Below are 12,038 nucleotides of genomic sequence, written 5' to 3'. Positions count from 1 at the left end.
CTTCCATTGTAGACGGATCAGCTGTAGCCATGTTTACCATTAGGGCTTTGAATACCTCCCCTAAACTTGTGTCGGAAGAATCAGAAGAGTATCCGTTCTTAGTTTTGTTAGCAATTTGATCGATGATCTGCCAACCACATTCATCATCGGACGAGGAAACATAACCTAAGCCTCTCCCGTATTTATAATAATCGTCGGGTTTCCCTTTTGGTACATATGCCGCTTTGGCTGGAGTACGAGGACCTCGATCGAAGTATAGACCTTCTCCGAGTGTGAAATCGTACCCCTGCTTTTCCATGAGCTTGCGCGCTTCCGGACTATACTTAGATAAATGCCGACCAGGTTTGTCGTCATCTTTATCTTCACTTAGGAAATGATCTGGTAACGGAGAGCTTTTTCTTTTACCATAAATTACTTCTTTTGCACCTCCTATTTTGTTCGGGATGATCATGGTTGTTCCGAAAGAATGTTGGAGGCGTTCCTTTGTTATATAGGACGATCGAAGCGGCATATACAAATCAGGATTATCATACAATTCTGTTATCACATCATCAAGAGACAGGGAGTACTCTAAATCGTTATTTATTTCATTATTGGCAAGTTGCCAGTTACAACTGCCCTCTGACGTTTGATCATCGTCAAGGTTGATTGCAAAGGGTATAATGTCATTTAGAACATAACCGCCATTGTAATCAAATCCGGCTTCGGTATCAGCTTCTTCTCCGCTGTCTGTGCCTTGGGCCAATGATTCAGTATCGGATTCGTTACCATAAAGGAGAGAATCAGTGAAATAATTCTCATACCCTTTAAATGGTTGCTTATCCGCGACCACCGTTCTAACCCTATTATCAGCGTCGACATATTTTAAACACTGATGGAGAGTTGAGGGGATTATAACGTTACTATCTGATGGAGAGTTGAGGGGATTATAACGTTACTATGGATCCAAGGTCGACCCAATAGTAAGTTATACGATGTCTCAGCATCAATCACATAACATGTGACTTCTGTCTTCAAATCTCCCATTTGACACTTTATCCGGATTTTACCTAAAGGTCTTGACCCGCTGGTATTGAACCCATAGATAACAGTGCCTGTGGACGCCAACTTGCTAACTGAAATACCAAGGAAGTGCATCAAGCGAAGTGGCATAATACTCACAGCAGAACTCGGATCCACTTGGATTCGGTTAACTTTGCTAGAGCCGATATACCCGATGAAGTATAGCGGTCGATCGTGGTTCGAATTCTTCGTATGCATGTCCTCTTTGGTGAAAGTAATGCAGGGAAGGTTTTTAGTCGCTATGTTGCACTGTTGACACAGCGGTTCTGGCTGTTCAGGCACTGGCTTGATTTGAGTCAGAAACACCTCTGAATTGGCCAACGCTTCTTGCAAAGCCTCCCTAGTTTCCTTGGACAGCCGCAGCAATTCATACAGCGTTATTCGTGCTGGAATATTGGCTAGTTGAGCCATTATATCGAAGACTTGAGGAGTCTTCGAGCTTTCCGGTTTGTCTTTTCCAATCGGGCGACTGAAACGAGACTGCTTCGGATTCTGAACCTCCTGAGGATTCTTCTCTTTCGCGTCGAGCCTTCGCCCGGTGTAGGACTTGTGATCACCCCCATCTCTGTGAGGGTTTTGGCTGGTCCCCATTTATTCACCCCCTGCTCACTAGGTGGTGGATAGTTGTAGTGATACTCATTTCCGCTTCGGGTCGCAAAAACTTCTTGTTCTTCTTCAGAGAGTGGGAAAGCTATGATTCTTTCGTCATCTTCTCTTGGGATAGCAGAGACTCCGCAGCAAGACTTTCCTTTCCCTTTGGACTTCTTCTTGGATGACGATCCGGCCCATTGTTCATCTTCAATCAGGTCGGGGTGAACCCAGAGGATTTCGCCGTTTGGGGCTGTATGTGGCACAAGTCCTTTTTGGCGCTGTCCATGCGGGTCATCGTTTACTGTTTTCATTCCCACTTTGGTGATGCGTTTTGGTTCAAACCACGCCGTGGGCACTGATCCAAAACTGATTGAAACCGTGTTTGCTCCAACATTCTTGGACGGCTTCGGGGTTATGATGCCTATATCAATTAGCGCCTGGATCTTGTCCTTGAGGTGGTAGCATGACTTCGTAAGGTGATGGACCGCTCTGTGGTATGCACAATACCTCAGATCCGTCACTTTGCTAGCCCCTTCTTGATACACAATCGCTGGCAGCTGAATTTTGTTGTTCTCCAACAGGTACTTAAGATGCCGGGAACTTCGTCATCTTTGAAGGAGTACACTTTGGGAAACCTCGGCTCTGAAGATTTCTGCTTCTGAGGCCGTTGTTGCCATTGCCCCCGAGCTTGTTGTGGTGCTTGTTGCTGCTGCTGCTGTTGCTGAGGTTGCAATTGAAAGGTTTGATTAGCATCAACTGCATTAGCGTGTGCCTTACCTTTCCCCCGTGGGACGAAATTCTGTGCTGGAGCATTTGTCGCCTGTTGGCCTCTCTCCGCCTTCTTTCTTCTGAGGAATCGCTCTGCTTGCTCTCCTCGGACCTTCAGATCCTTCCATGTCTTGGACGGTGCTGTCCCCATTGCTTCCAATACGTCCAGCGCGAGGTTGTTGTGGCAAGTCTGGAGAATAAACTCCTCAGTGATCGGGTCCCGACAGTTCATCGCCTTGTTCCGGAACCTCTTGACGAAGGTGTCGACTAATTCCCCGTCCTTCTGTTTCTCGTCCAGCAACGATCCGATGGATATCTCTGTGTCGTCGTCGAAGAAATTGGCGAGAAATTTGGTCTCCATGTCGTCCCAGCTATTTATGCTTCCTGGCTTGAGGTGGTGATACCAATCGAAGGCGGCTCCGCGAAGAGTGCCGACGAATGACCGCACCATCAGAGGCTCATTGCCGGAGATTACCCCATGTGTGATTTGAAGTAAATAAAATGTTGAGTGGGGGAACCCATCCCATTAAACGGCGTGAAGTTAATTAAATTGAACTTCGTCGGATATGGGATTGATTCCCACTCTCTTGGGTATGGACAAGGAATGCCAGTCTTTTTCATCTCTTGAGCGGAAATCAATGTATTGATTTTGCTCTCGAGATTTTTAATTTTCAAGTTTTCACCTGAGTCTGCGTTGACATTCTCGTTACCACCCCCTGCATTGACGGGAGGATTATTGGCATTATGCGTCTCATTCGCATTTGTGTCCTCATCTTCCAGATTAACCGGGTTACGACGACTTGGCTCGCCTTGCTGGTTCGTCAATGCTTGGATTTGTTGGTCATGCATTTCTCTCATGTTTTGCATGGCCATCTGCATCTCGAACCTGAAGGTTTCCTGTTGCTTAGCTAAGGCGTCTTCAAGCATTTTGGCCACTTGCTCCGCACTTATCATAAGTGCCTCGCGGGGTTGTCCCTCGCTGGATACCGTATTATCTGATGCAACCGCGGAGCCGGCATCAGATTCTTCATCTTCTGAAGGGAGTCTTGTCCGAACCCTACCATAGGTTGCTCGCTTGATGGTTCCGGACTACAGACGGGTTCTAGGCCGGGATGCTTTCAGAATTGACTCGAGATTATCTCGCGCCGATGTCCCTCTGCTGGTCATGTTGGTGGTGACCCTCGAAAATTCTCCCTCTTCAACCACCGTTCTTTTTCGTCGGAAACGCCTAGGCCTTGTTTTCGGCGTTTCAGTACTGAGCCTTTCGAAAACCAAAACTCGTTTGGGGACCGCCTTGATGCAGCTGCATTCAGACAATACTACCCGAATGAGTTTGGAACAGGGGCACTGAGTTTCCTGTTCTCGGGGACTCCTTTTCCTGGTTTTATTCGTACCCCAGCACGATAGTACAACTCGTCTGCTTGACGATCAGAGTAACCTATTGTGTGTTGGCACGACTTCTCAGGTATAACATTATCGTCATCAGACGATAATGTTTCCTTCTGAGGGGGAACTGCCTTCTTCGGGCTTTCAAAAGTCACGCGCCTCGAAACATGCCTTTTTGGGCGTGAATTCTCAGCGGGCTCCCGGACTTCAATGCGCGCTTTCAAAAGTCACGCGCCTCGAAACATACCTTTTTGGGCGTGAGTTCTCGGCGGGCTCCTGGACTTCAATGCACAAGTTGGTGCGCATGACTGCCTTGGTCTCTTTGTCATGTTGGAGGTGACGGCGACCCCCAGCATGCTACATCATCTGGGGCTTCTTCATTGGGCCCAGACGATCTTGAACAGGAGCTTTGACTCGCTCATCAGAAAGTGGACCGAGACGCTCCAAGACTGACTTCTTCCTTTGGGACGATTCTGCATGATCTCCCGGAGAAGCTATTGGAATTAGCTCTTCGAGTGTCGAACGGTTCCGTTTGACCCGGATCCATTCGTTCGTCGGCGGCTTGGAGGAACCGCCATTCTTCAGTTGTTGAGGCTGTTTGCCTCTCCTATTCGTCAGATCCGCGTTGTAGCGGACTCCGTCCGTAGACTCCATCGCCTTAGCGAGTTGTCGCGCAAGGCGCTGACGTCGCCTCTGGCGGGCTCTCTTTGAGAGAGTCACAATGCCCTGAATAGTAGAGGCGTCGGCAAGAATAGGTTTGACCTCGTTGGAGGTCAGTGGAACTTCACCCGACGCAACTTTGGCGTCAGCTGGGGTGAGAGCGTCGTTGGTATTCTGAACTTCTTCGAACCAACGAGCTTTTCTCCTGGAGGAGAACTTCTCGGACTTACGGGGGAGGTAGATCCGGACGAGGAGGAGAGATACCCTCCGAACTTGGCCTGGTCGAATTCGTACTCGACTCTCCCACGACCGGGATTGAGATCCGCGGCTGCGACGTGATGATCTCGGCAGCGAGATCGGCGGCTCCCACTGTGGTCGCCAGATTGTTCACGGTAAAAATTGTGTCTTTCTTCATTATTGATTCCATTGCCATATTAAATAACAGCTTTTTGAGTTACAAAAGATCCGGTCTTTTTTTTTAGATCCGGTTACAACGAAATAAAAGAAAAATAAACAAAGATTACAACTTTCTCCTTTAGAACAAATCGCGAGCTCCTGTTTTACGGTCGCTCGCTTTGTGTGGGTTCTTTGCCGACGCCGGGGTTAATCCGTGGACCACCGCGCGATCTAGATCCGGTCGGATCTACACGATTCGACGGGTATTATTTCGCAAAGGAAATAGTAGCCGAGGGTACTATTTCGCCAAGGAAATAGTAGCATTTAGTTCTCGAGATCAAAGGCCAAGCTTTGATCCGGAGTGTGATCTCGTGTAGATGTCAGATCTGATCTTTACCTCTCTCGAACTCCTACCTTTTGTGACGTGGACGCTCGCTGAGAACCAGATCTGAATCTTCAAGTCCTCAAGTCTTCAAAACTCCAAGCTCTATCTTCAATTCGACAGAGTTTCGGCTCTCAAAGTTCCAACACTGAAAATGAACCACCCTTGGCCTATTTATAGGCACCCAGATCTGTGCCTAGGCACAGATCTGGGCTGCGCACAGATCTGGGTCGGCCACCTATGGGTGGCCGGCACTGGGCCGAGCCACCCATGGGTGGCTCGGCTTTGGCCGAGCCCCCCCTTAGGTGTTGGGTTTTGTTGTTTTGTCCGGTTTCGTGGTTGATTCGGACTTTGATTTGTTGATTTGATTTGGCAGTAGATCCGATTCCTGATTAGGCAGTAAATCCACTTCTGAGTTCGAGTCCGAAACTGATCTTGATTCGATCGTGATTCGTCCGAGTCTGCCCTTGGTTGGATGACTCGTTGACTCTTCGAACCCTTGGCTTGATTCTACACGCGAATGGATGTATTCCGTTGCTTGCGTGCGATTCGTCAACTTTGTCGCCTCGTTGGTTCGTCGGTTTATGCCGAGCTGTGCTAAGGGACCTATAAGCAATTTTATATGCCTACACCACCAAAATTTCTTTCAGTTGAATCCACTCAAATTCCCGCTACGTCTGTGCACTCAACACTCCTATTGTTAGAGTCCGGACATAGTACTCGGAATTTTAATATCCTGATCATTGACGATTATCAAACCCTTTTGTGTTAAGTATTTGTCACTTAACAGCAGGAACCCTCTTTGAGTGATCTGTACGAATCAACACTCCTACTGTAATTTGTACTCCTACTCTCACTGTTCATTTGGTCAACCTTCCTACAGTTAGGGCCAAAACCAAAATCTCTCCTCGATTCCTTCCATGAACGAGAGGTTCACTTTCAAATCGAGTGATCAAACTTTCCTACAGTTAGGGTCACCTCAAACTCCCGCTTGATAAAACCTTCCTACAGTTAGGACCAAAACCAAAATCCCCTCTTGATTCTTTCCATGAGCGAGAGGTTTATTTTCAAATTGAGTGATCAAACCTTCCTACAGTTAGGGTCACCTCAAACTCCTGCATGGTCAAACCTTCCTACAGTTAGAACCAAAACCAAAATCCCCTCTCGATTCTATCCATGAACGAGAGGTCCACTTTCAAATTAAGCGATCAAACCTTCCTACAGTTAGGGTCATCTAAAACTTCCCACTTGATCAAACCTTCCTATAGTTAGGGCCAGAACCGCAATTCACTCTCGATAAATGAGAAACCCACCTTTAGATTCGGTAATCAAAACTTCTGACAGTTAGGATTATCTGAATCTTTTCGATTCTCGGAATGGAGATCCCACTCTTAGTTTCACCTTCCCGGATTCTTGAAGTGGAGATCCCGCTTTGAGTTTCCTTTAGTAACTGGAGATAGAATATAAAATTCTTCCTTTCAGCTTTGGGAGATAGAATATAAAATTCTTCCTCTCCCGCATCGGGTTCGTCTTTGCCCCAAGAGAAGATATAATATTTCAATACTATCAAATCCGTACTTCACACACGCGAGGAATTTTTGCCGAAGCCTAAGAAGGAATAAGTCAATGCCTAACACGCGTTGCCGATTTAGTCTTTCACCGATTGAAAAAGACACCAGAATCCAAGTCTGGAGAATTTTATCCCGAAACCTAAGTAGGAATAAGTCAGCGCCTAACGCGTATTTCCGGTTAGTCTTTGACCGTAAAAAGAACAAATGCCCATATATTCAACATTGTAGCAGGTTGTTATTCATAACATCATAATCCGTGTCTTACACGCGTGGGGAATTTTATCCTAAATCCTAAGAAGGGATAAGTCAACGTCTAACACGCGTTACCGGTTTAGTCTTTCACCGATTGAAGAAGACACCAGAATCCAAGTCTGGAGAATTTTATCCCGAAGCCTAAGAAGGGATACGTCAGCGCCTAACACATGCTGTCGGTTAGTCTTTTGCCGTAAAAAGGACAAAAGCCCACATATTCGACATTATGGCAGGTTGTTATTCATAACGCCAAAATCCGTGCTTCACACGCACGGGGAATTTTATCCCAAATCCTAAGTAGGGATAAGTCAACGCCTAATACGCGTTACCGATTTAGTCTTTCACCGATTGAAAAAGACACCAGAATCCGAGTCCGGGGACTTTTATCCCGAAGCCTAAGTAGGGATAAGTTAGAATCTAACACGCGTTGCCGGTTAGTTCTTGACCATAAAAAGAACAAAAGCCCACATATTCAATATTGTGACAGGTTGTTATTTATAACACCATAATCCGTGCCTTACACGCGTGGGAAATTTTATCGCAAATCCTAAGAAGGGATAAGTCAACGCCTAATACGCGTTACCGGTTTAGTCTTTCACTGATTGAAGAAGACACCGGAATACAAGTATGGGGACTTTTATCCTGAATCTTAAGAAGGGATAAGTCAACGCCTAACACGCGTTGCCGGGTAGTCTATCCCCGTAAGAAAGACGAAGTCTACATATTCAATATCATAACACTAAAAGAGTTAACTCTTTTAGCATAACGTCACATGCAGAACGGACTTAAACAATCCGTATGCAAGCCCGATTGAAACAGTAATCGGTAAAAGCACGTCAAATCCGTTAATAGCTGAGGATTTGCCAAAAATCCTGAGTCTGCATCTGATACATGCGACTGGGTAGTCTATTCCTATGAGAAAGACGAAGTCTACATATTTAATATCGTAGCATTAAAAGAATTAACTCTTTTAGTATAACGTTACATGCGGAACAGACTTAAATAATCTGCATGCTAGCTCGACTCAAACGGTCGTCGATAAAGGCTCATCAAACCCGTTGATGACTGAACGTTTGCCAAAAATCCTATGCATGTGAGAGTCATTCACGCACCAACTTCATTAGTTGGTCTCGTGACTTGAGCATCCAACAACTTCAGGATAAGATCCATACCTATAGATGAATCAGCTTTAATAGTTGGTCCTGCAACCTCAACACTTGAGACTATCACGCGTTGCAATGAAAAGTTAACGCTAGGCGATCCAAAACCCTAGGTCAACGTCGGTCAACGCATAACCCTAGGTCAACGCCAGGCAATCCGAAACCCTAGGTTAATGCTAGTCAACGCGTAACCATGGGTCAATGCCAATCAATGTGTAACCCTAGGTCAATGCCAGTCAACGCGTTACGACAAAAAGTTAACGTCGGGCGATCCGAAACCCTAGGTTAACACCAGTCAACGTGTAACCATAGGTCAGCGCCAGTCAACACGTTGCGATGAAAAAGTCAACATCGGGTGATCCGAAACCCTAGGTTAATGTCGTTCAACGCGTAACCCTAGATCAATGCCAGTCAACGCGTTGTGATGAAAAAGTCAACATCGTGCGATCTGAAACCTTAGGTTAACACCGGTCAACGCGTAACTCTAGGTCAACGCCAGTCAACGTGTTACGATGAAAGTCAACGCAAGGTAATATATTGTGATGGAGATGGTCAGTTCAAAGTCAACTCGACGACATGAGCCAAAATCAACTCACTCGTTTTGATTCAAGACTTCGACGACGGTCAGACGATAAACGTAGCGCCGGGAGAACTTTAGCTATTCGTCAAAATATCGAATAGATTAAAAATCGAAGGAGTCAAGAACCAAAGCTAACTATAGGTCTTTTACACCGATTGAAGGTAGGACCGATCATATCCAAAGTATTTTAGGCTTATCTATAAAAGAAACGAGACTAAAACACTTTGGAGGGGGTATCTGTAGGTGTTAAAAATTACCTATAGGTTCCCGCACGTAGCTCGAGATAGAGAAAATGATGAACATCACTATTCGAGTCATAGAAGCTTATTTGATGATGACAAACGCATGAAGTGAGTCGACGGACCATGCGAAGCAACGAAACTTCGGAATAACGAAAACATGAACTAATCGAGAGCTCCACGTCACTTACGAAAGATAAAATACACACAATGTCCCGTCTACTCTACAAATGATGCAATTATAGGAGCTTATAGATCTTCTTGACGGATTTCCGATGCATCTTGAATCGCATGATTCCGAGTTGGGAGGACGAAGATACAGCTGAAACGAATAAGACGCGCATAACTACGTTCCGGGCCTCAGCGAGACACCCATAGGTGTTTTGGTCTTGGTGTCTTGACCAGGCCAAGACACCCCAAGGGTGTCTCGACCAATCTGAGACACCCCAAGGTGTCTTGGACATTATAGAGCTATTTTACCTATGACGTGCTTTGAACCTGAAGAAACTCAAATGATAAAAGTTGTATAGCTTCTTGTTATCTTTCTAACGCATTTTGGATCAACTCATTTTGAGATCGTATGAGAGTGATAAAGCCAAAATACAAACTGCATCAGAATACTGAGACAGTGTTGGTGTCTCGGAGAAGAATGGAGATATTGGCCATGATTCGATTCGAATATGAAAAAGTTCAAAAGAAAAAAGTTGTAGATATCTTCGTCAGCTTTCTAATGCATCTTGAATCATATTATTTGGAGGTCATATAAGGAAGTTAGAACCAAGATATCTGAGATACCCACTGGTGTCTCGGCCAGGCCGAGCCGAGACACCCACGAGTATCTCGGCCAAGCCGAGACACCCACGGGGGTCCGCAGACCCCGGCCAGGCCGAGCCGAGACATCCACGAGTATCTCGGCCAAGCCGAGACACCCACGGGTGTCCGCAGCCCCGAAAACCCATTTTTGGCAGTTTTAAGTTGTTTTTCGATGTTAACCGTCTGGATTTATTCTAACTGATAAAATATCATCCAAGAACGTGGTTAAGTGGTTATAACTAAGAATAATAGTGAATCAACCATTCTTATCCAAAAACAAAGCTCCCGAAGCCTATAAATACAGCTTCATGGCCTTTATTTTTTTAGATCTAGAATTCTCGAGCGTTGGAGAAGCCTTACCGAACTGAAGACTGAATGAGCACGAATTTCAGAAGCGAGGAGGAGATTGAAGCGAGTTCTTTAACACGAAGAAGAAGAGTTCTTTAGATCTGTAGTTCCCGTTCCTTATCCTTGAGATTACCCCGTTGCAGTGATCTCGAGAAGAGTTATTATCTCACAGTTGCCGAGATGATTGCTTCGGTTTCTTGATTCCTTCATGAATCAACAAAGCTCCGGATCTGATCTGATTGTTGGTGGTCCATGGATATCAACGTCCCCATCACAGGCAAAGATCTCACGCATGCAGCGGGTGATAAACACCCGTTACGTTTGTTTGAAGGAGATTGTAATTTTAATTTCATTGTGTAAAGGTCTTATAAAAAGACCTATCTTTTTTTTGAACTTATTGTAATGATTAAAGTTGTAATAAGTTATACAATGAAGAAATCGATTTCCCACCCAAACAATGCTTTGAGTATAGCAGAAACGATTGAGATTCGAGAGCCTTATACCTATATGAGGCTACTAGCGGTAATGAGGTGCAAATTAGACTGTTGCGATGACTGAAGAGATGGAGTCTCTTCATTAGAACTAGACATGGGAGTTAGTAAAGCCACTAAGGGGACAAAAAATTATTGGCTGTAAATGGGTCTTCAAGAAGAAAGAAGGACCTCTGGATACATATTCTATAAGATACAAGGCACGCTTGGTAGCTAAAGGCTACAATCAGACCAAATATGTGGATTTCAATGAAGTATTCTCTTTACTTATAAAACACACCTCAATTCATGTGTTGCTTACTATGGTTACTCATTTTAATTTGGAGCTTGAGCAGCTTGATGTAAAGACGAGTTTTCTACATGGCGAGCTTAAAGAGCAGATCTTTATGCATCAGCCAAAGGATTTCGATGTTAAAGCTAAAAATATATCAGAAATTAACGAGTTGAAATCTCAACTCAAACATGAGTTTGAGATGAAGGACTTGGGAGCATCGAATAAGATTTTAGGGATGGAGATCCATAGGAATAGGCGAGAAGAAAGTTTATTCCTATCTCAAGAGGAAAAACATCAAGAAGGTGTTGGAAAGATTAGTCGTGCTTAATGCCAAGTCTGTGAAGACCCTGCTTGCTGCTCATTCTCATCTTTTAGCAGATTTGTCACCTCAGACTGAAGAGGAGGAGCAGTACATGTTTTATGTTCTTTATGCGAGTGCAGTTGAAAGCATTATGTATGCTATGATCTGCACCCGTCCAGATATTTCACATATAGTCAGTGTTGTGAGTCGGTATATGGATAAGACTAGAAAGGTCCGTAGGCAGGCTGTGAAATGGGTACTTAGATATTGAGAGGATCAGCTAATATTTATTTATATTTTGGCAGGAGCACAAACTCGAGTTGCAGAATACTTGGCTATTCGGATTCAGATTATGCAGGCGATTTGGATAAGAGACGATCCCTGCCAGGTTATATATTCACTCTTTCAGGTAGTGTCATTAGTTGGAAAGCGACTTTACAGTCGACAATTGCTTTGTCTACTGTACATGCAAAGTATATGACAGTGACATAAGCAGTGAAAGAAGCCATTTAGTTAAGAGGTTTGGTTGAATATCTCGACTTACACCAAGGTATTTCTATGATATTTTGTGACAGCCAGAGTGTTATACATTTAACAAAGTGTGAGATGTATCATGAAAGAACCAAACATATATATTTTAGTTGTCATTTTATCAAAGAAATTAAAGTCATTAAGATTGAGAAAATTTATACTGCAAATAATCTAGCAGATATGATGATGAAGCTCGTATCTTCACGCAAGTATGAGCATTGCCTCAAATTGCT

The sequence above is a fragment of the Asparagus officinalis genome, chromosome 6 (assembly GCF_001876935.1).
Source record: "Asparagus officinalis chromosome 6, Aspof.V1, whole genome shotgun sequence".
Lineage (NCBI taxonomy): Eukaryota > Viridiplantae > Streptophyta > Magnoliopsida > Asparagales > Asparagaceae > Asparagus > Asparagus officinalis.
Note: the sequence above shows the minus strand (reverse complement) of the source record.